We start from the raw sequence: 21,703 nt of genomic DNA, 5'->3' as shown, positions 1-21,703 counted from the left end.
AGCTCGAGCAGTGTGCACTTGTTTCTGTGTTTGGGTTTAGGTGCTGCTGCTTGAAGGCAGTGAACTGCAGTCATCTCGAGGTAATTGAAGAGTCTGGGCGTCCTGGGAGACCACCAGCTCTCCTGTGATAGACAATTTTTCTTCTCCATCCTTATTTGATGCATGAAGTGCTTGGTTGTAGACATGTTTCTGTGAGTGGTTGTTAAGACCCGTGTTAAATGAAATGCCACTGCATTTGCAATTTGGGTTTTGGGTGTTTAAGTAAATGAGAACTACTCTGTCTCTGACAAAATTAGGAGAAAAACACACCCCCCTCACCACCCTCTCCCCTGCCAATATTGCTGGACTTATAATCTTTGCATCTTTTAAAAACTCCAAAAACATAGGTAATCCTGTACTTGATGATTTCTTTCATTAATATAGTCCATGTTTGTTACATTTATTATATTCTAAGCAGTTTATGTTAGTCTACATCTTACGCACAATCTTACTTGATATAAAATATCTTTTTTTAAAAAAAGATTTTATTTATTTATCTGACAGACAGAAATCACAAGTAGGCAGAGAGGTGGGCAGAGAGAAGAAGGGAAGCAGGCTCCCCGTTGAGCAGAGAGCCTGATGCGGGGCTCCATCCCAGGACCCCAGGACCATGACCTGAGCTGAAGGCAGAGGCTTTAACCCACTGAGCCACCCAGGCACCCAATATAAAAGCTCTTGATATAAAAGCCCAGTTATTATATTTTCATATTCAAATACCTACCATGATTTTTTTTTTCTTTTAAATATCTTCTTTATGACCTAATGTTTTCCTGTGGACTTCGGTCACTTACAGAAACACACGAGGGAGGGAAACCTGAATTAAAAATGGTCTTGCCACATTTTATAGAAAGGGTCCTTGGCACTGATTACGAATTGCACCAGCATGGGGCTTATTAGCCAGTTAAAGCCCTGTGTAGATGAATTTTTAAAGGAGGCCAAATAGATTTTATTTGCAAATCTAAAGTTTACCAAGAAAAAAAAGTAAATCCTCCCTTATGTAATCATGAGGAGAAGGGATCAGGTGCTGTTACACATTTAGGACACAAAGTACACATAAAAAGCAAGTCTCCCACCATTCAGCTGTTTTTGATTAATAAACCTCCATCCATCATAAATTGCTGGAAAAGCTGGCCAGATGTTTAAAACTCACCCCACTTGTCACCTAGGTCATTCCTGCAGGAGTACAATTTAGTTAATTTCCCTACTACAGTAGCTTGATATAATTAAAGACTCAGTAGGGTGTGTTTTAAATGCTATTAAGTCATTAAGGGTTTTTAGGAGACCAGGAATGTGCCTTCATTGTAGTAAAAAAAAAAAAAAAAAAAAAAAAAAAAAAAGCAACATTTTCTCAAAACAAAGAAGCCAATGATCCGTATTTTAAGAAGCAGGAGTTAAAGTACCTAGCGATGAAATGAGATTCTCAGACATCAATTATGGAAATCAATATGGAATGCTACAACATACCCTGAGCTTTCTTTACCCTTTCTTGATAGAGGGAGAGACCACAGCAGAGCCAACAAGACTCTGCTTGCTTTAATCAAAGCAATAAATTCTCTGTGTCAGAACTGCATTTTTGAAGAAGCTCTAAAATTTCTTTTTGGTGCCGAAGCCTGTTTCTAAGACCAATTATTTACCTAATTCCCGAGAACAATAAAGGCACAATAAAGGATTTTTCCTGCTGAACCAGTTTAAAATAACATATAGAAATTGCTCTACAAATCTTTCAGCAGCTCAGTCCTGCGAACGAAAATAGGAAGCAGTTGTGGAAAGGCGGGGCAGAATGAGAGTCTGCGTGCAGCCAAGTCGCTAAAAACCACGAAACTGACTGTGGCACCAGAGTGTATTTAAAGGGGTTGAGTGGATCGGAAAGGGAATCACCCTGAGCCTGCTTTCCCGAGGCGAGGCCAAAACCACCTGTGGCCACGATGCCTCGTACCCCTGGGTGCTGGCCTGACGTCACCCCAGGAACATGCCCAGCCGCTGCACGGGCCCTCGGCTCTCTCGGGCCCTTTCAACAAGCCCTGTGGAGGCCACTCCAAGCTGTCCTGGAAGAACTTCCATGTGCCCCGTGATTGCTTATGTACATTTGACTCTACCTCATCAGTACTGTAGGGGTTAACAATCCAATCCAGAGACAAATCTCATAAGTCAGGACACTGGCCTCAGAGCTCACGGCTCCCTCCATTCTGGTAACTAAGAGAGAACAGGGCCCTAAAAAAGGTGTTGAGTTACTCTCAACTCAGAGCTGTTGGGGGAACCCCAGAGTTGCTACCCACACGTTGCAAAGAGATGTTGAAGGTAGATGACGAGTAGGGTGACCATCAGAAAGAGTTGGGGTGGCTCTGTGTGGGGGTCACATGACGCCTGCCTGGGCTGGGTCCACAAAGTGCTTACTTTGCCCAGGTCTGGAATATTCCAGGTACTTTGAGCGAGTTTAGGGTAGGGGGAAGAATGATCCGAAAGAAAGTCACAAAACCGTGATGAAGGCTTTAAGAGCCAGAGGGTCTTGTACATTCAAGGTCAAGAATGTGTGTTAGGACTTGGTCAAAGGCTGCCTTATGGTCCCTGCCCACAGGGAGATTGCTGAAGAGCCCAGGAAGTTTGGTTTGGGCCTGGGGGTAGTGATCGAGACCGTGAGTGACACCATCAGGCCTGGGAGCTTTGGTATAGCAATCCCCGCAGGTACCTGAAGGAAAATCCAGCTGGACCCAGGACTGGCTTCTGCACGACAAGGAAATCTTGTCCCATAGGTACTTGGTCTAGAGCTAAACCACTTCTTGGACATGCCTGTTTGGAGCTGTCACAAGGAAGAGCAGCCTGGTCTAATTGGAATCTTGATTCCTGACTTGATCCAATTAGTGTGCCTGCTTTGCTGAGGTCCTTTGGGGACTAGAAAGGATTCTAGTGACCAGCGGCAATGGAAAGTTCCTGTTTTGAGCTGGAAGGAAACCAGATGTTGAGTATGCGACTGACTGTCAGTGTTGATCCCAGTTCACATGAGGATGGCTCCTTGCAGATGTGTGGGCTAATCAAAGCCAACTGGCTGTCTGGTTTTAAGTGGGTCTGGACCTCTTGCCTAGTCCCCGGCCCCTGCCATAAAATGATTCAGGCTTTAAACAGTTTAATGGTAGCTTAACTTAAGGAGTCCTCCATTTTTTCTTGAGCACTTTCTAGGTGCCAGGTATTGGGGATACATACAAGGCAGGCTTCTCCTTGATAAGGGTTCAAGGCCACGTGCATCATTGGGCTGTGGCCTGTCTCCTCAACCTCCTTGCACCACCCCAGCCCTTTTGTGCTGCAGTCACACCATTGTAGGGCCTTTGCACATGATGCTCCTCTTCTTAGAATGTTCTTCCTGTTGCTCCATCACACAGCTGCCCGTGCACCATCTTTCAGGTGACGAATGCCTTTCCTGACCACTGTTCCTGGAGTCAACTCCCTATCCAATGACCCAACAGACAGCCCCAGTAATAGTAACTATTATATCTTGAATTTATTTATCCTATAGTTTTCTTCACAGTTTTTACTGCAGTTTGTAATCATTTTGTTGTGTGTGTTTGCCCAGGAAAGCACATTGTCTAAAGGTATGAGCTCTGAGGTCTGAACTGCTTGGGTTCAGATTTTGACTTTGCTGCTCCCTGGTTCTGTGTCTCAACCTCAGTGCTTTGGTTTTTTTGCAAAAGGGAAATTACAATAATACCCAATAAACAATAAAAACATTTCTTTTTCATGTCAGTTTAATTAAATCTTTTAGTTCATGGTCCTACATTTCTCTTACTTTGAGTCACAGTTTAACAAAACCCTAACATAGCAATGGATAGAGACAGTGTTTTAATGCCCAGACGCCTTAATCAAAAACTTGTATTTTTAGGCTATGATTATTAAAGTCACTCCATATCTTCATTAAATAGGGCAATTTACTACTATAAAATAGAAGAATTTACTTGCTTATAAAACATATAAAAATAGCTCAGAATTAGGAAAAGACAGGAACCTTCCAAGCTAACATAGTATAGCCTGAGATTTACATGTTCAGTGCCCTCATATGCATAAAACAACTGAATTCAGATGGTTCAACTTCATCTAAAAAAACACCTGGCCATTTCTAGGATTTAATCATTTGCTAGTTCAACATAATGAGAGAAGACCAGGGAGTTAACACGTCTAAAATAGAGAAGGTGTTAATGACACAAATGAATTATTATAACTTTTAATGGGAAATGTAATAAGTAGCTTAAAACAAAAGAAAACAATGCCTTTTTAAAAAAATAATAAAAGCATTGAAAAAGAAATGTGAAAAGTTGTTGGCAGTAGATAGTGTTTGACAAGAAAGGCATATGTTTAGAGTGTTTTTGAAAGGTGAATCTTGTGGCAAAGAGTCCTTTAGTTAAGAGTCAAATGTTAATTAATGTGGTTAGCATGTAATAATATGGTGGCTGTGGTCATGGGAGTGACATGACATATTTCTAGTACTTTAACTAGCAATCTAGAACTTCTTTTGTTCCCTAATGAGAATGTTTCAAATAATCCATGTTGTGACTCCTGAATGGAGCGGGCGTCATCAGAGCGTCAGGTAATAAGGAGAGTCTCATGATCTCTTTCCACCATTATGTAGAAATATAAAAATATATTATAAATTATAATATAATATATAATATAATATATATAATAATTATATATTCTGGTAACCAATATGGCTGGCAGTTGGTGTTCTGTTGAATTAAGTTTTCTGGTTACCTGAATTACCGTATGTACCCTGGAGATTCTGAATACCCAAGAGTCTTCACCCCATAACATTTACAGGACATTAAAGCTCTGCTGAACAGAATTTCATTTTTAACTTGAAAATTATACAAGGTGGTTATAATTTTTTATATTTGCCATTTTGAGCACCAGTAACCATTCTGGTGATGTAGCACTAGCCGGTAGCTATTTCCAGTGGATACACTGGACCAATCTGTTGTTCCCAGGCTGGTTATAGGACTAACAGTGGTAGAGCAGCTGCCACTTAGTGAGAGCTTTTCACGGGTCGAGCCCTGATTTAAGGTTGGCTTTACAGGTTGGTTCATGAAATCATCATAGCAGTCCTTAAAGAGAAGTAGCAGTATTAGCTTCATTTACACATGGTGAAACAGAGGCCCAGAGATATAAGGAAAGTTGCATAAAGTATCTCTTTCTCTTTGTGGCTAGAGATGTTGGGATTGGAACCCAGGCAGTCTGCCTCCAAAAGTGGCATCTTTATATTGTTACACGTTACTGATCCTTGGTTTGTGTGACCATTTTTATGGGGTTATGTGTGTGAGGAAGTTGATAAAAATTGCTTGAATATTACAAAATGTGATAATGATCTGCATATACCTATTTTTACATGATGTATACATGTATATATATATGTGTGTGTATGTATATTTTGGTATGGGCCAGACTTGAACCTCAAATGGGTAAGGTTATTCTTTTACCTTTGGGCTGGAAATTCAATATTAGTTATTGAAGCCTTTGGGTTAAGTGTTTCTCTCCTCTGGCAATTTTTTTAAGTGAAAATTCCCTTGTAGGAGAAACAACTTATTGTGAATTAAAACTTCAAATGTCCCCAGATAGTTTTTCTGTTGGATTTCTTTCGTGAAGCACTCTCTAAAACTGAGGTATCTTGAGACCTCAGACAAACATTTCTAAATTCATTAGGCCAAGTATCACTGTAATGTTTAAAACTATAATTAAAAAATTAAAACATTTATAAATTATTTAACCCTGATTATGGGCTATAAAATATATATTATAATATAAAGGAATCAAAAAACTCATCATCATTCAAAGCCTGTTGTGCAAGTGTTTGAGAAGTTACGATACATGTCAATTATCACAGATTAAAAGTATTGTTACTTTATAGAATGATGGCTACCTTCTTTACATTTCTTTGAGTGTCTTCTTTAGCACACTTTTTATTGAAGTGGAACATACATAGAAAAGTGGACAAATCATAAGTATGTAGTTTACAAACTTTTACAACTTTTACAAAGTTTAGTTTACAACTTTTACAACTTTTAGTTTACAACTTTTACAAAGTTTAGTTTACAACTTTTACAAAGTGAAAATACCCATACTAGCACAACTATAGCTAGTACCTACCTAGATCAAGTGAGAGTATTAATGATCCCTCCGAAGGTTCCCATTTGTATCGATCCCAGGCAAACCCTCCCAAGTTTAATTATCCTGACTGCTATTGCAATCAGTTAATCTTGCCTGCTTCTGACTGGTCTACAATGGGATTCATACAGTAGATCTTCATTCTGTATTTGACGTCATTCTGGTGGGGAAATTTTGCCATGTGTGATGCAGCAATATCTTTTCATTGCGGTAAAATATTCAACTTTGGGGTTCATTGTTTTATATGTCAATTAACATATATGTGTTCTCTATACCTATATTTATATCTAATCTATATCTAATGTATCTATAATCAGGTTAGTTCATTATTTCGTTAAGGTCTTTTATGTTCTTACCGCTATTTTGTCTGGTTGTTCCATCTGTTACAAAGGAGATAAAGTCTCAAATACAGCCTCTATTAGAATTGACTATGATTATGAGTTTGACTATTTTCCCCTTTAGGTCTATTGATTTTTGCTTTATATATTTGAAGCCTTATTATTAGATGCATACAGATTTGTAATTGTTATATCTTCCTTTTGGTTTGATACTTTTACCATTATGAAATAGCCCTCTGTAATGATATTCCATTCTTAAGGTTCATCTTGTGTAATATTAATATACTACTTTCTTTGGCTGACTTTTACATAGTATAGTTAGTATATTTTCCAACATTCACTATAAACTTTTCTATGTCCTTATATTTAAGGTGTGTCTCTTTTAAATAATGTATATGTGTAATATTATAAATAATATATTATTTATTAGATATAAAGATATATTTTTAATGAAAATATGTAGAACATTTATAATAAATGTGATTGTTGATGTGTTTGGACTTCCATATATATTTACTTTGTATTTTCCCATCTATTTTAAGTGTTTTTTAAAAGTCAAAAAAAATTCTTACCATATTTCTTTCTTTGTTAACTTATAACTTGATTATTCTTTGTTCTTTTTTTGGTGGTTAAGCATGCATCCTTGACTTAACTAGAGTCAAATTAGTATTCTCCCTCTTCCAGATAATGCTAAGATTGTTTAACATTTAACAATCTATCCCCTTTCCTCATTTTTTCACTGTCATCAGGCATTTTAATTCTACACATGGTACTTTTCAAGAGATATTATTATTATTATTATTATTATATTTATTTACATTTACCCATTTAACACAGATGGCTCTTTCCATTTTTCTTCATTCCTTCCTTCTTTGCTGGGTTTCCATCTGGGATCATTTTTCTTCTGTCTGAAAACAAAACAAAACCAAAACAATTCCCTTTATTTTTCTTTAATATAGTTCTGTGAATGATTAGTTTTCTTAATTTTTGTTATTCTAGAAATGTCTTTATTTGGCCTTCAGTTTTGTTTTGAGTTTTTACATTTTTTGGTGAGGTATAAATTATATAGAGTAAGGAGCACATAGCTTAAGCTTATAGCTTAATGTGTGTGTGTGTGTGTGTGTGTGTATTCATTATACATGCACATACACCTGTGTAACCACCATCCAGATCTACATATAAATTATTTGCATCATCTCTGCACAATTTTTGTGCAATTCCAAGTTAATAAATGTTTGCACAGAGTTAACTACTGACCTCTAGATTAGTAAGTCAGATTAGTTTTATTTATTTCAAAAATTGTAACAAAAATGATATCATATATTAGTTACTCTTTTGTTTATTCTTTCACTTAATGTTGTATCTGTGAATTTCAGCTATGGTGTAAGCTTAGCAGTTTTCATTGTTACTGCTGTCCAGTATTCTATTATATGACGTTACCATAATTTGTTCGGTGGTTGGTAAGTTGTTTGGGTTGTTTGCTGCTTTGGGCTGTTGCAAAGAATGCTTCCATCAATATTCTTGCTTAAGTCTGTGGAAAGAATAGTGCAATTCTTCTGTGTATAAACCTGCAAATGAAAGTTCTGGATCATTCAGTGTATGTATATAAAGCGAAAAAGACAATGTGCCTTTTCCCCCCATATACTTTAAGATGTTGTATTAGTCTTTGGTTTTAGCTATTTTATTGTAATGTGTGCAGATGTGATTTTTCTTTGTATTTTACTTAGGTTCATAGGGTTTTGTTTGTTTGTTTTGTTTGTTTAATCTGTGGCTTGGTTTTATATTTTAGTTTTGGTAAATTCCTAGCCATTTTCTCTTCAAATATTGCTCCTTTCCCATCCCATTTCTTCTGTCCTTCTGAGACACCAAATGCATATATTGTAGACTTTCATCATGTCTTATATGGCTTTTATACTGCTTTCTGTACTTTTCAACACCCTTTCTCTGCTTTGCTTTGTTTTATTTTTGTCCTGGCTATGTTCCTTTTCCTTCCTTCCTTCCTTCCTTCCCTCCCTCTGTCCACTCCCCCTCTTTCCTTCCTTCCTTCCTTCCTTCTTTTCTTTCTTCCTTCCCCTTCCTTCCTCCTTCCTTCCCCCCTTCCTCTTCCTTCTCTCCTTCCTTCCTTTCCCTTCTTTCTCAGGCTCCACACCCCAGCATGGAGCCTAACCCAGGGTTTGAACTCACAATCTTGAGATCAAGACCTGAACTGAGATCAAGAGTCAGACACTCAACTGACTGGACCACCCAGTTGTCCATTCTGTTAGATTTCTGAGTTCTCTGATTCTCTCTTCAGTTATGTCTACTCCTCTACTAAAGCCTTCTATTAAGTTCTTAGTTTCAGTCATTTTATTTTTCTAGAATTTCCATTTATTTCCATTCTTGAGTTTCCAAATTTTTATACATTTCAGGTCTCTTCTATTTTTGTGAATATATTAATTATAGTTATTGTAAAGTTTGTGTCTGATAACTCTAATATCTTGGTTAACTGTAGTCTGTTTTTACTGTGAATTTTTTGTCGTGATTCTTTTTTTCCCCCCCAGTGTGAGCAGTTAATTTAAAATTGTAGGCAGAGTAGTTTTCTATCAGTATGAACTTTGCAGAAGCATTGCTTTATGTTATTTTCCTCCAGGGAAAATACACCTTGTCCTTGAACTTGCTGCAGAAAGGAAGATTACTCTAGTTCAATGAGGGAATAAGCTGACCCCAGCCTGGCTGGGCTCTTTGCAATGTTTGGTCCTCCCCTGGTTTGCTCCTATTCGTAGGATATTAACCTCTGGGGTTTCCAAATGAATGTCTGCAGTATTTCCTTTCTGCTTGGCTTCTTGGCTGCTTCTTCTTCTTCTTCTTCTTCTTTTTTTTTTTTTTTGTGCAATTTGACCAGAAAGTGCCCCTAGAAGAAATCACTGAGAGTTGGGTTCAGCCTTTTGTACCTTGCTGCATCCCAGGATCTTGCCCTCTCCCCCCAAACCTGGTTGCTTTGCTGATCCTGAACTCCAAGTTCTGTCTCTCCAGATTGTGAGACTGACTCAACTCTGCTGCTTTCTCTACCTCTTAGCAGCTTCCTTCCTCTTTTCTTCTCAGCTTCTTTCTGCATGCCAAAAATTGGCAAATGCTCCAAGGAGACGGGAGGTGTGCAGAAATTTGGGCTCATCTCAATGAACGTCCCTTCTCTCTGGGTTGTGCCTTCTCATGTCCTAGATGCTTTGGAAGTCTTCTGATGCCTTTGGACACATGGGTTTTGTGTTTCATCCAACTTTGATCTTGCTCAGATCTTCTATATACTATTCCATCATAGCTGGAAAGCTTTTACTATTTTTCAGTTTTGATAAACATACACTATAATCTCCAAGCAACCCCAAGTAAGAGAAATATAGGAATATTCATTAGCATAGAACATGATATGACTATCTTTATAATTTTTTCAGTATCTGTTATGATGCAAAATAACTTCTGGAATGCTTTAATGTAAAATCATGGTCTTACTACTGTTTATGTTAAGATAGAAAAAGGAAGATTAAAATGTTACTTAAATATTCATTTGAACGAAAGCCCCCTGGCATCTAGAAATGCTGCTGTTACCACAATGAGGTCACTATTTGCAGGGCGAGATAGCACCATGGCTGAAGAATACTCCTCTGTCTCAGTTCTGCCATATGCAAGTGGGTTGTGGTTTGGGCACTGATATCATTTATAGGCAGAGGCAAGCTCCGTTGCTTGGAATCAGCATGGCCCTTTCCTCTGCAAGGTGAATATCACAGTGGCCCAAGAGGTCTAAAGCTGTCAGTCATTTTCACAGTCATCAGAAAGACAAGCTCCATTTTTAATTGACAGCATTTCTAATGCTGTCAAGCAGGAGCAAGAAGGGCAGGAGTGAAGTCTGTCTTCTTCAGACGGTGCCTCCCTTTTAGAAAATGCCCACTTGAGATTTATGAAAGGAAAAAAAGTAGTAATTTTCCCATTGCTTTCATTTTTTTTAAAGAATTTATTTACTTATTTGACAAAGATCACAAGTAGAGAGAGAGGCAGACAGAGAGAGAGGAGGAAGCAGACTCCCCACTGAGCAGAGGGCCCGATGCGGGACTCGATCCCAGGACCCTGAGATCATGACCTGAGCCACAGGCAGAGGCTTTAACCCACTGAGCCACCCGGGCGCTGCAGCTCCCATTCTTTTGATACTGTGCACTTACTGTGTGTGTTCAGGTGCTCTGAGAGAGCTAAAACATTATGCGTACTAACTCCAGCCTTTTAACACTCTAGAGAGTAGCCAAGATTTCTGTGAAGGGTGAAAGTAACTGTTGCAGAAGGTAACTGTAATGGGAGGTTTGCCTAGGCGGGGAGTCTGTGAGATGTGGAGGTACCTGGGAAGGCTTCCTGGGGGAGGCAGTTCTCCTGTTGGGGCCCATGTTCAGCAGCTCTTACTCACTTCTCCGGAAAGGAAATGGTGCCCACCTCTGCTTCATGATTTCCACTGGCTCTTTCTTCTTCCTTCAGTTCTGTGGTCTGAACAAGATTTGACAAGTGCCGCTTCAGCGTTCTGTGGTTTCTTCCTGGGCAAATCTATCTCCAGTGCAAATGGGTGTATGGGATGTCTTCCCAGGCTTTCTTCTCCTTTGGACCTTTGCCATCCAGAATGAACCCTCACCTGCAGACAGTTCCCACACCTCACTGTGACTTCCCTTGGCAGTCAGCAGTTGCCACAGGATGAATGTCAAGGCAGAGGCAATCAGAGAGAATCGGGACCTGAGCTTCTTGGGTGCCATTGCTCAGACCTTTGAAGGGGTTTCAACGAATTAGTAGTGTTGAGAGAAAATGCCTTTTAATCATTTCCCCTCTTTTTTTTTTTTTTTTTGTTGGCTCTGTGAATTTTTCCAGAAGGCAATGACCAGAACTTTATGAAAACCAAATGATAGGTTATTTGAGAGAAATAAAAGATAATTGATTTGGAATATCAATCTATCTTCTCTCTGTAGTTCCATAGAGAGGGTTCCCCCCGCCCCCTTGTCCTTGAAATCCAAAGGAAGTTTGTTATTTAAGGCTGATGCTAATTTGTCAAGTCATTCGGCCTCAGAAATAGTTCTTTCTTTTTTTTTTTTTTTTAGAAATAGTTCTTTTAATAGCTTGAGACTCTGGAGGCATCCCATGTATAAAGAGAGAGCAAGAAGAATAGAGAGGCAGGCTGGTGAGCCCATGCACTAGGCAGAGAGACTAGTCCCCTCACTGCAGATTCCATCTTCCAAGGTCAGGCACACCACTAAGTCCAGGACAGGAATTCACATGTTTGGTTGATTGACTACTGGAACTGGTTTGCAGTCTCGCACATGATTGTCTTCTGCTCTCATATACCTCACCAACCCATGAATGAATGGCTCCCAGCTCTATGCCCTATGTTGGAGAATACCTAGAATGAGGGCTGTAACACTCAGGAAATATTCAAGCCTATCATCATCTCTACCTTCTGGGTTTTAACAACCTCCCATGGAGCCTTTGGGGACATGACAGAAAAATGGGAGTAGAGTTCTCGAGCCATCTTGGGTTGACGAATACCTAAGGAATGCTATTATTGGGTTGAACCTTGCTGGAGAGAGGTCTCCAGAGGATGCACCACATCAGACTTCAGTCCTTGCCTTCATTCTGTATAACATTTTAGACAAGAAGAGGACATTAAAGGCATGTGCATACTGGGGGGACCCAAACTTATTCTGTAAAGAGCCATATAGTAAATATATTAAATTTTCAGGCTCGTGGGCCTTGGCTACAACTGCTTAACTGTCTTGTTCAAGTTTAGAAGCAGCCACAGAGAACATGTAAACAAATGAGCATGGCTATATTCTGATAAAACTGTATTTTTGAATGCTAAAATTAGAAGTTCATATCATTTTCACTTGTCATAAAATATTGTTCTTCTCTGAACTCGACCCTCCCCAACCATCTAAAAATGTAAAAGCTCTCTTAGCTCATGGGCTGTGCAAAAGAAGGGGATGGGCTGGAACTGGCCTGCGGGCTGTAGTTTGCCATTCACTGGTGTGGATAGTTGGACACCTACTGGGATTCCTACCATAGCTGATGCTGGATTCAAGCTCCCCAAGAATCTTGAACAACATGAATGATGGACCCAATCTAATGAAGTCAAGTGTGATGGGACTGGTTCTTGGAGCGATCCCTCACTCAATTGCTGTTTCTTGAGGGCTTGCTTTGTGCCAGACATGAGATGAGCAATAATTTCTCAGGGATGCTCTGGTGGGCGAGCCTGGGCTAGATGACTGGGGGAGGTCTTCCCTTTATTCTTGATGTTCTGGTATAGCTAGGAGAAAAAGCAAATGCACGGGGATCTAGAAAAGATCTGGGGGTTACAGAATCACAAATAACTGCTAAGAGGACCAACACCATGTCTCCATGATGGAGGCTGATGGAGGGTGGAGCTGTGTCCTCCGGCCATGAGTAACTCAGGGCTTCTACTGGCAACAGATTAGTGAGCTGAAATGGTCCTGGTTCCACCAATGTTGGAAACTTCTCTTTTCTGATGAGAATGTTTTAGGAGTAGAGAAGGCCCTAAATTATCTGCTAATGAAATTATTTATTATTTAATATTATATATTTAATAATATATAATTATTATTTACATAATTATATATTTATATAATTATACATTTAGCAAGATATAATCATATATTATTTAATAATTATTTATTCCCCTTGCTATTGTGCAGTGGACAATAATGTTTATAATTATGAACCTGAGGCACTAAATATATCATCAGAGTAAATAGGGCTTAAAATATCTTCTTAATATTAAACACATGATACTATGTTTCAGTTGTTTTAAAAATAGACCCTTGTTATGATAAATATAACTCTTTATTAACCAGAATGCTTACCCAAGTACCCATTTCATCTCCAACCAACCTCGGTTGGTTACCAACAGATTACCATTCTCCTTTTATATGGCTGTAGGAAGGAGTAGCTAGTTAGGAAGTAGCCCTTGCTTGCCTTGAAAGATCTGAGGCATATTTCCAACTCATAAACTTTCTGAAGGAAGGGTGGGTAACTCAGTCATTTGAAAAATTTGACATATTTCAGCAATTCTAATATATATTTTCCCCCTACCTCTTCTCATTTTTGAAATCATGATGCATCTGACAATCAAAGGTGTTCAGAACCACTCAGACTTATCTTTCCTCTTTCTTTTAGTTTCCTTCCCTTTCTCTCTTTTTACCTTCTCATAAAATAAAAAGTATCTCTTTGAATGAACCACATTTTACACTATGAAATACAGCATTTTTGAGTAAGCCAGTCTACTCTGAATGCTTGTAACTTGGGGTGGCATTGTAGGGGGTGGAGTCTAATGGCCACAATCTCCATCCTGCTCTTCCCGAAGTTACTTTAAGTAATGATAATAATATTAACATCGAAATTGATGTTGTCTCAATCTTACGTAAGACGTGAATAGGGCACCTGGGTGGCGCAGTTGGTTAAAACTCCAGCTCTTGGTTTGGGCTCAGGTCTGATCTCAGGGTGGTGAGAGGGAGCCCTCAGTTGGGCTCCGGGCCCAGCAGGGAGTCTGCTTCAGGATCGCTCTCTCTCTCTCCCTCTCTGGCCCTCCCCACTGCACTCACACACGCGTGCACTCACTCTCTCTCTTACTGAAATAAATCTTTGAAAAAAAGAGACAGGATTGAAACCATCTTTATTTTTATTTATTTGTAACAGAAATTCAAACTACCCCCCACCCCACCCCCAAACCACTATGCTTGCTGTGTGCACACAACTTAAAGTTTCTGTCCCCACGAAAGCCGGAGTGCTGACCCAGGGCTTCCCCCTGTTAGAAGGTCAGTGCTGCCATTCTAAAGTAGAGGCAATTTTATTTCAAATATGTCTGTGCATTTTTTAATGCAACAGCCTCTAAATCTCTTTTTCTTCGTCAGCAAACTTCCTTGCAATGCATAAAAGAGGTTAGGTAGAAGTAATATTTTTATTTTAGAGCAAGGTTATTTTTTGGTCAGTTGTTAGCTCACGGACTCTCTGGGTATGAGTTCCCAGCTACTCTTTTCATCAAAATCAGGACCAGGAGACTCACTGATGTGCTTAAACTTGGTGGCAAAAAGATTATTCTGCACTTGGGTGAGAGGTAGGGGAGACCCCATTCCTAGTGTTAGATCTCTGGGTCTGAGCAGTGCGAACGGTGTGACTAGGGATTTAATGCTTTTGACACATCTTCCTTCTGTTTTTTTCATTCTGGGTAGTTCTTTTCAGAGTTCAAAGACTCTGTCTTCCAAGGCTCTAGAAAGTCAGTGATATATGACTGTCTGTGTTTGCCCTACTTTCCGCTTTTAACAGTAATCAAGCCTCATTTCTGAATTTAATTTGGCTAAATGGGCTTGGATTATAATTCTAAGGGATTTCTTGTGATGTCGGGAAAACACAACTCTATTTCTTAGCCTTCACAATGGAGGGAATAAAGAAGTTGACAGGCTTTGATAGATTAAATTATGTTCTTTGTCTTCGTCTTTTCTTTATGTTTGAAGTTATTTTGTATAATTTAATAAACATCCACTTTCTTTTCTGCCTCTTTGATCAAAAGCTTTGTGTAGGAGCAAATAAGAGATAAAAGCCGTGTCCGTCCTGCTGGCCACACAGTCTGCAGCCATCCATCACTTGGCATCTAGCATGTCAATGTCCACTTTGGGAAAAACAGCAAACAATACAGATTGTTAGCACTTGGGTCTGTCAGCTTTTCTAGCTCCAGTTTTGTTATTAGGCAGCTCCCACAGTCACAAACACAGCAAAATTATGCAGGGAATTCAAATGGAGACACTAGCGTCGTTTCTGATTGTGTGAGTTTCATTAAGCATTCCAGGTAAACTTTTGCACAAATGTTTGGTCAATACCTACAAGTTTTTGTTTACAAGCATTACAAACATTTTGGGGGCACCTCATTTTTTTCCCCCCAAACCCATAGAGGGACCAATCATGCACACCCTTCCCAAGGGTCTTCATGAAAGTATCTCTAGTCTGGGAAGTGGATAGAAGTCAGTCCGTGGATCTTCACTTTCATCATTGAAGACCCTGTTTATGAACACGGGAGCCATTGCCCTGAATACTTTCTGCTAGGAAAATATTTCATCTCCACTGGAAACTGAAATGCTCTTTTTAGCAGACAGGGAATCATATGACCTTGTCTTCTTCTTCTCTCTGTCTCTCTCTCTCTCTCACTTTCTCCCCTTCCTCTTCCTCCACGTCTCCCCCTCCCCTTCTCCCTCCGTCTCCTCCTCCTCCTTTTTCTCCTCTTTCTCTGTCTCCTTGTCTCTCTGTCTTTCTCTAATTTGGCAGCTAGCAGTTCAGCAAGAAGATCATTTTATCCAAAGAATCACTTCCCCTTCCACACTATATAGTTCACAAACTGTTTATTTAATTCTTACGCTAAAGTAAAATTTTTCATCTCATAAAAGTAATATTTGTCATAGAATGGCTTTTAAAAACCCTTGATGTATAATAAAAAAAAAATCATTCAAATTTCCAGTTCTCAAATGCTAACATTTTGCTATATTGTTTCCATCTGGTAATTTTTCTTTGAAAAAAACAAAACAAAACAACAACAAAAAAACTTTTTTGCTCAGTTGAGATTCATTGATAATGTATTTTGTCTTCTGTACTATTCAGTTAACAAATATTGTCTTCCCGTATGCTATTAAAAACGTTTGTAAGTGTAATTTTTGATGGCTGCATACTATCCCACTGTATGTTGACCATATTTCCCCAACTATTCCACTCTGTTGGATGTTTAAGATAGATCTAATTTTTACTTCAGTGTGTGAATTAATTTAGAACAACCACCTCTAGGAATAAATAATTGTCAGTATTTTATCCCTCTAAATTTCCCTAGTACAGGGGTCTGCAAACTCTTTGGTATAGATCCAGGTAGTAAATATTTCAGGATTTTTCGGTCATATGGTCTCTGACATCTCCCAGCTCGCTCTCAGAGTGAAAGCAGCCATGTGCAAACCACATCTGGGTTTCCATAAAACTTTATTTATTAAAACAGGATTAGGCTCTTGGGGCCCTAGTTTGCAAACTCCTGCTCTAGTGTCATACAATTTGATGCTTACGGCTTTCAAAAGCTTGTTTAGAATTCGGTGGGTAATTATAAATCCATCGTATTATTCTCTCACCCCCAAGTCCTTTAAAGTTAATATTTAGGTTCAAACCAGCTCACAAGCAGTAGTCCCCGCCAGACCTGACAGCCGAGGAGTGGTTCCCTCCCTGCCTGTGGCTCTCCAGGTGGGTCAGATGGGCCATCTCCCAGACTGTGAAGCCCCAGGGGAGCCATCCTCTGGCCTTGAGCAACTCCACGGCTACATTATTTACCCACATGTCAACTCTGTTTACACAGTGACTCCAAAGGGCCTTGCTTGGGTTGGCACCTGCCTTTGCCAGACCATCGCGTGTTCTCGGCTCCAGCCGGTCGGGTAACAAGCCAGAAAGCCACGCGAAAGGAAAAATGCTGTGAAACCAGTCCTACTGTCTTCCCAGGGCCAAATCTGCCAGTTCTTAGTGGTCAGATCCTACTTTCCCAAACTTGGCTCCTTGGAGAGTACGAAATAAAGCAAGTTGAAGAGGAGAGTTTCGGATATCGTCTCTCATATTTGGTCACCTCAAGCCCCCTTGTAGCCGTTGTGTGCAGCACTCCTCCAAGGAAGGGGATTCTTGAATGTTCCTTAGCACCGCCAAAAGGCACGTGCGTGGGGGGTTCTCCTGCTCTTGGAATAGTCAAAAGGAAGCTCAGAAGTAATGGTGCTCCTATCTTTTCATGGATGCAAGAGGTGCAAATGGTTGGTATTAACCTCCCCTAATCCGCCTACTTTCTTCCAAGGAAGGAAGGAAGTTCTTGTGTGATGGCTCTGTCTGGGAGGGTAGTGCAAAATGTTTCTTAAAATGCTAGGACGTCGTCTTTGAACACGTCCCACCATTAAACCAACCGTAATACCGAGTGAAAAGCCAGACCAGGCTTTTGTATTGGAACTCGAGATGTGATTTTTTTCAGCCTGTGTCAGGGTTGTCTCAAGTTCTCTGGCTGTGAACTTCAACTTATGTATAATTTCTTGCTCAGGAGGAGGAGCTAATTTGGAGTTCTTATATTTTGTCTTGAAGCTGCTATTTGAGGGAAAAGGAGAATTGTGGCCCACCCACTCTCAGCGTTTGCCAGCGATAGATTTGCTTCTTTATTCTTAAAGTCAGTTGAGGAATTTTAGAGGGGAGAAGACAAATGTCAGTAGAAAAATGTTAACTTAATAAAACAGACTAAGATCAGATTTCTCTCCTTCTGGCCGCGTCCCGCCTGGAATCCTTTTGTTAACTTCTTGAAACTTCCTGTGATTTATAGGACCCCTTTCCTGTAGGCAGAATGCTTTTTGGTTAAGAAGGGAACCACAGCTCTGAAACCACAGGGACAGCTGTTGTTGGAATTATCCAGAACACTAACTGCCATTTTCCACTTTGGTGTGTGAAGACACCGTGTTAGTGCCCAAAGTTGCCCAAGTGTGAGCAAGCATTGCATTGTTCTAGGCAACCATTGTTCCCCATTTTGAACCTTTTGACCTGCAGATGTTTTAAAAAAAAGAAGGTCTTTAAATTTCTTAAATGGATGGGAGTAGGAGAGTGGTGTTCGACCCCGGTACTTTCTCGATTTCTTCCCATCCTAAAATTCTGTAAGACTCTGGAATCCTATGAATAGCATCTCAACTACCTAGAATGGTAATACCAAGGGGAGGAATAGGGGGAACTCTCCTCCTACAGGGTCCTGTCAGGGTCTGGCATGGTTGGCGTACCAGTGGGAATGGACAAGGTGTGTGTTGTTTGAAAACAAAGCAGTGATTACACCTGTTGCTCGTATGTTTGATGTAGTTTTCATTTGAAATAACATTAAGACAGTGTGAAATTTTCTTTTTTTTCTCTTTTTTAAAGATTTTATTTATTTACTTGAGTAAGAGAGAGAGCAGGAGCAGTGGGGAGAGGCAGAGGGAGCCTGCTGTGCCTGACACGGTACTAGATCCCAGGACTCAGGGACCATGACCTGAGCCAAAGGCAGACGCTTAACAGACTAAACTAACCAGGAGCCCCAAGAGAGTATGATATTTTCATTTGTTGCAGAGAGGCACAAGGGAAGATGGGATGCAAAATACTCATGGAGACCATGACCTACAAGTGAGACCAGGTCAGGCCAAGAGGGCACTGGGTATCTCTACTCTGAGCCTCTTTGGGTCTCTGAAATGCCTAGAGCGGCCAGTGTGGAAGCCCTTTCTTTGAGATGTGCCACACAATCAGAAGAACTTAGCAAATATACCTGTGGCACTTGGAAGGGGAGACAGAGTGAGGTGTCTCCACTCAAGAAAGTAAGAAGATCATCACATTATCAGCGCTTGGGAAGCAAATAACAGCAGTGGGAATGGGGCAGGCAGGCTGTGATAAAGAAGGAGGTCAGAGTCTAGCACTAGGGTTGGCAAATTAGAGCCCATGGGCTTCTCTGGCTTAGTGCCTATTTTTAATAAATAAAGTTTTATTGGAACACAGCCCTCCTATTTATTTGCACATCGTCTATGGTTGCTTTTACTCTCCAGTGGCAGACTTGAGTTTTTGCAAAAGAGACTATACGACCTGGAAAACTAAAAATTTATACTATCTGGCTCTTTATAGAAAACAAGTGTCAACTCCTGCTCTAGTGAATAGATCCTGGTCAGAGGAAGATGTCCCAAATGGCCCTGAGATGGGAAGACCAGACATAAAGAGCACATGAAAGCACTGTGCCCAGGGGTAGGTGGGACACAGGAGTGGAGGAGAAGCTTGCCCTGTGTGCCCATTGTTTTTCTCTTCCTTTGAGTTCTTTTACTTGAACTTCCCTAGTTGTAAGTGCAAGGTAAGGTCAAGGTTTAGTAGTGAGGAGTGGTTGACAGGGTGACTATGGGCAAATTCATCCCTTGTCTATTTGCTGGCACCCACACACCTGTGGACAATGAAGATGGAATCCAGCCTAGAGCTTGGGCGAAACCTTGCATTTAACACAACTGCAGGAAGGGCAGGTGACTCATATGCTGAGATCTTGTTCTGTTTGAAAAGAAGCAATGGAAGGTACATTGGAGCAGAAGTGTCCCCCATAGCTACTCTCCAAGAGTCCCAATCAGAAGCTGCGCACAGGCTCACACCTGCTTAGCCTCAGTGAGCTGATAGCTAGGAGGTTGATGTGGGGTTGTGGGAACATGCTGCTCCTTGGCCCCAGCCAGCATCGCTCAGGGAGTCAGGCTCACACAGGACCTGTGACCTTGTAGTAGAATGAACTGTGTCTGGAGTGTTCCTGGATAACACCGATGGGGACGGCATGTAGAGTTCTCAAGAACTCCTTCCAGTGATGTGGGCCAGTGTGATCTGTTCTGAAGATGCCCTTTCCTGGACTGGGTTAGAGAGAGGAATGCACAAGTATCAGAAGTGGGTTTTCCTGGCCCACCTCCTTTTAATTTATGTTCTAGTGCTATCTGCTGAAACATAGCAAAGCACCACGAGAAGGAGGCAACCGTTGTTCTCTGGCTCCCACAGCAGGTGGAATCTCTTGGTGCTTCCACACCTGCTGGAATGAGTTCGCAATGGGCTCCTCCCTCCTGACAAAGGCTTGGTAACCTCAGGAACAGGGCTGGGGATGTAATATGGGTGGAATTCTCCTGTTTATTCCTTTTGGATTTTTCTAGTTATATTTTTGGGTGCTTCACAGTGGAGCTAGCCAAAGGTCTTTTTTCTGACCTAATAAAGGATTATGTTGCAGAACTTCTGAACCTCAGTCCATTACTACTATCCATTAGCCAGGGAAATGGGATGGGAATGGGGAGAAGTATTTAAAACTTAATTTGGTTGAAGACTGTTCCCCAAATCCCCCAATTTGTAAGTTTATTCTTAAAGACAGAGCTGGGTATCCAGCCAGTAGTGTGCATTCATTAAAGTCATGTGAAGTTTGAAGCCCCATTAGCTCCTTTACAGCATCATCTTGCCTCCCTTCCGAGAAATTCTCTTTTGGGAGAGGGGCATCCTGGTCTTGAGACAGTTTTTCTGTTGGAGTGGGAGTTCTAGTCTGTGCCATTTCTGTTGTCTGTCTTCCTTTTAAAAGTATGGTTTTACAATCACTCTATTAACCTGGGGACTGGTCCCCGTGCCATCTCTAGGATATGTCTCCTGTAAATCAGACCACTTGGTCCTGGGGTGTGTGACCCCATGCAGATCCAGGAGCGCCCTGACTGCCCCTCCCTTCTCTCCATCTCTTCTGCAGTGGCCATCCTCTTGGCATAGAATGCCAGTCCTCTTTTGGAATAGCTTCAAGGCCAAGGCAGGTGCCTGGTTCAGAGATATTCCAAGGGTCTGACCACTAGAGTGACACGATGTGATGGGAAGCACCGTGGTCTAGGTAATAACAGTCTCTTGCCCCCGAGACAGACTCTCAAACCGTTAGAGTTTAGAATGAGTTGCGTTTCCTTTTTCTGCCAAACAGAGGTAAGGGTGTCCACCTGGTCTGTTCCATATGACTTCTGAACACTATCGTTTCTAATAAAATACACTGGAGAAGGCATCAACTGCAGGGGAACAGAGGAGGAAGTATAGACAGTTTTCATGGCAATGACAAAGGAGGTTAGTTCTAGGACAGCTCCCCGAGAAGGACCTGGGCAGGGAGATCTGCGTCAAGGGCCAGATGCTGCTGTATTGGGGTGAGATTATCACTCCTTGAACTATGTGGGCAATATAGCTCAGCACGTTGAGCAGAACAGGGAACAGGTGCTCTTTGGTGCTTTTATTGTTTTGTTATGTGTGTAACACTCTCCAGTCAGAGCAAAATAAACACGTAGCCTGGTTATTTAATAACAAGGAAAAGGCCACACACCAAACCAGGGTGAAAAGGCAAATAGACAAGGAACAAACACTCTCCTTTGACAGGTGGCAGCTACAGAGAGGGGCAGGGTCCACCAGGGTATTAGGGTGAGGGGTTTCTCGGCAATAAGGAACTTTCTAAAATCTGTGTCTGAAGCCAAGGACATTGCTGCATGTTGAACTGGCCTGTTCAAGGCCATGGCAGCCATGACCCTCCATGGGCAGGTGGGGGTCCCATCATCTGGGCCTGGGGGAGGTTCCAATGAATAGTTACAGGCAAGGGGATC

Source organism: Neovison vison, chromosome 2 (assembly GCF_020171115.1).
Source record: "Neovison vison isolate M4711 chromosome 2, ASM_NN_V1, whole genome shotgun sequence".
Classification (NCBI taxonomy): domain Eukaryota; kingdom Metazoa; phylum Chordata; class Mammalia; order Carnivora; family Mustelidae; genus Neogale; species Neogale vison.
This window is presented reverse-complemented; position numbering follows the sequence as displayed.